The 3,693-nt window shown below is 36.0% G+C and overlaps 1 pseudogene; it reads left to right on the forward strand.

Moving 5' to 3' along the window:
* The first annotated feature begins 1,329 nt into the window (after positions 1-1,329).
* Positions 1,330-2,358, forward strand: LOC143408766 (centromere protein N pseudogene; annotated as a pseudogene).
* Positions 2,359-3,693: the final 1,335 nt, after the last annotated feature.

Raw genomic sequence — 3,693 nt, forward strand, 5'->3', positions numbered from 1 at the left:
CTGCAAACTAGAAAATGATGACTCTAGAGAATCAATGCATATCAAAGGTAGAAGTTGCTAGGGTCAATAACTCAAGAAACAAAACAAAACAAAAAATTGCACAGAATTACATATCATATTAAACTACTGGAAACAGAGATTGACTGTTCAAAGAAGCCAGAGGAAAGAGGGAAAAAAAAAAAACTTATGTCTAGATAAATAGGGCTAATAATTACATTAGAATTATCTTCAGAAATATTTCAAGCAGGAATAAACTGGAGTCAATTATTTAAAGTTTAAAAAATACAACCTCACCAACTAAATGTTCTGTTTCCATTGAATTTACTCTTCAAATGTGAAGGAAAAATATTTTCTCAACAAGTTGATTGAAGGAATGTGCTGTTAGTAGATTTGCCTGACAAGAAATATTTAAAGAATTATTTATAGAAAAAGTGAATCTAGGGATGGGGTTGTGGCTCAAGCAGTAACGCGTTCGCCTGGCATGCGTGGGGCTCTGGGATCGATCCTCAGCACCACATAAACATAAAATAAAGATGTTGTGTCCACTGAAAACTGAAAAATAAATATTAAAAAATTCTCTCTCTCTCTCTCTCTCTCTCTCTCTCTCTCTCTCTCTTAAAAAAAGAAGAAAGAAAAAAAACAAAGAGTGATTCTATGTCGGAAACCAGTATCGACACAAAGAAAGCAGAACATCAAAATGATTAGAACTTATACATAAGTGAGATGAATGAGTGGAGTTGTATAAAGGGAGGAAATGAAGCACTGGGAATTGATTCTAAACTACCTTTACTATCTATGAATTAATATAATGATGATGAGAGGTAACTTTAAAGGTAGTTATTTATTGAAAATTGTAGCACAATCATGAAAATGTTTTTAAAAGAAGAATAATGGATTCAGTAAGAAAAGGGATAAACTGAAATCATATAAAATACTCAATTGAAACCAGAGGGTAAACATAAAGAAAAAGAGGGGATAAAAAAAAATTTGGATAGGAGAAAATAACAGACATGATAGTCTGTAACTTCATAAATAAGCAATCACTTTTAAAATAAAAGAATGATCTAAATTTACTTACTAAAAGACAGACACTGAGAGTATCCAAAAAAGCAAGACCTAAGTCTATGTTTGTATTCAAATCACCCACTCTAAATATAAAAACAAAGATTAATTAAAAGACAAGGAAAGGAGAAATATAGACCATACTAATAACTAGCCATACTGCAGCTGAATTAGATATATTAGTTTCAGAAATAAGGAAAATGGGGGAACTGCTGTTGGTGGTTTTGAATGTGCCTCGGCGGGCACCGCTGCTGAGGGGACTGCTGGAGATGTGGGTCGCCTCCATGAGATGAAAAGATCTCTGCCAGACACTCCATGATGTCCTGTGTTGTCCCAGGCCCAGAGCCACGTGCCAAGCCCATGGAATGAAACCTACCAAAGAGATGGATGAGACTGTTGCTGAATTTATCAGGAGGACCATCTTGAAAATCCCCATGAATGAAATGATGACAATCTTAAAAGCCTGGGATTTTTTATCTGAAAACCAACTTCAGACCATAAACTTCTGGCAGAGAAAGGAATGTCTGGTTCAGGACTTGGTTGGGCTGTGTGAGGAGAAGAGTGCGAGTGTAAACGATGCAGCCCTTTTAGACATCATTTATACTCAAGTACATCAGCACCAAAAAGTTTGGGATGTTTTTCAGATGAATAAAGAACCAGATGAAGATGTTGACCTTTTTGACATGGAACAATTCAAATGTTCATTTAAGAAAATTCTTCAGAGAGCATTAAAAAATACACTGATAGTTGCTAGCAAACACCATCAGATTGTGAAAATGGATCTGAGAAGCCGACACCTGGACTCTCTCAAGGCTATTGTTTTTAAACAGTATGATCAGTCCTTTGAAAATCACAACTCTACAACGCCTCTACAGGAAAGATGCCTGGGACTAGATGTAAATATGGATTCAAGGATCATTCATGAAAACAAGGTAGAAAAAGAGAGAGTCCAAAGAATAACTCAAGAATCTTTTGGAGACTATCCCCAACCACAACTAGAATTTGCACAATATAAGCTTGAAACGAAATTCAAAAGTGACTTAAATGGGGGCATCTTGGCTGAGAGGAAAGAACCCCTCTGGTGCCAAATAAAATTCTCTAGCCCACATCTTTTGGAAGCATTGAAATCCTTAGCACCAGCTGGTATTGCAGATGCACCACTTTCTCCACTGCTCACTTGCATACCAAACAAGGGGATGAATTATTTTAAAATCAGAGACAAATAAGCTGTATAAAGTTGTGTAAACCCAGTGGCTCCTTGGTGATGGTGTACAAACATTCCAGTTAATGGCTAGATGGACAGCCTCTGGCAGTAATCTTTACTTTAGAAATTAATCCTTAGTATTGACAATGTAGAAGTGTTCCTATAATTTGGGGACTGATTCTTTCCTTCTTGTGCCTCCTCTCCCACTTTTCCTGCTAAATAAAGCAGTTGTGGGCATTTGAGAGGTCACAGGATATGTATTGGGCTCTGGATTGACCTTAGTAGCACAGAATGCTCTGAAGTCAAGCATATGGCACTGTGATTGATCCTTTTGGCCTCATATATAGTGCCCTTTGCCCCACTCCTGCCTCTATTCAATCCTAGGGAGGACTAGTTCCAATTGTTCCTTTCTAGGGATCTTCTGTTAAGCCTTGATCACTTAAAAGGAACTATACCCAGCTCAGAACTTCTAGAAGAATCATAAAATTAGTCCATTCAGAGAATAGAACTGGGTCCACTAAGTTGTTACTGGAGGAAGTTACATATCCAATGACTCATTTTTATAAAATAATTGTTTCATTATAAATATGATACTTTTCATTATGCATTTTATCATACATGTAACATCCAAACTGACCATTATAATACTTATTTGTAAATAAAGATACTGAAAAACTGGTAAAAAAAAAAAAGAAAGAAATAAGGAAAATGTAATGGATAAAGATATTAAGAATTTTAAAGGGTCAGTTGTCAAGAAGATGAAAATTCCTCATGCAATGGAGTCTGCAAATATATGAGATAAGAACTGACAGAACTTGGCTATAAGCTGAATTGCCGCCCCCCCCATCTATATGTTGAAGATCTAACTCCTAATACTTCAAAATGTGACTACATTTGAACATGACATCATTAAAGTGATACGTTTATGTTAAAAAACCATGTCACGAGGCTGGGCCCTAATTCAAAATGAGTTCTGTCATCATGAGATCAGGACAGAGGGAAGACATCAGCCCAAAAGAGACAAGCCTTAGAAGAGACTTATCCTGCTGGTACCCTCACTTAATATCACCCCCAGAATTGTAAAAAAAAAAAAAAAAAAAAAAAAGAATTTCTCTTGTTTCGGCTGCCAAGAATGTGGTACGTTGTTATGACAGTCCTAGCAAACTAAAACAGATGGGAAGGAGAGATAGGCAAACCCAATATTATCATTGGAGACTTCAATGCTCCTCTTTCAGAATTTGACAGATTCCATAGGCAGAATATCAGTAAATTGAGCTGAAAAGCACCATCAATTAACTGGGCCTGATATATATTTATAAAATAACTTCTCCAACAAGAGGTGGATACATAATTCTTATCAAAGTTACACAGAACATTCATTAATAATGATCACATTTTGGGCTAAAACACACCTTCAATTTAAAAGT

This window comes from Callospermophilus lateralis, chromosome 10 (genome assembly GCF_048772815.1).
Source record: "Callospermophilus lateralis isolate mCalLat2 chromosome 10, mCalLat2.hap1, whole genome shotgun sequence".
NCBI classification, from domain to species: domain Eukaryota; kingdom Metazoa; phylum Chordata; class Mammalia; order Rodentia; family Sciuridae; genus Callospermophilus; species Callospermophilus lateralis.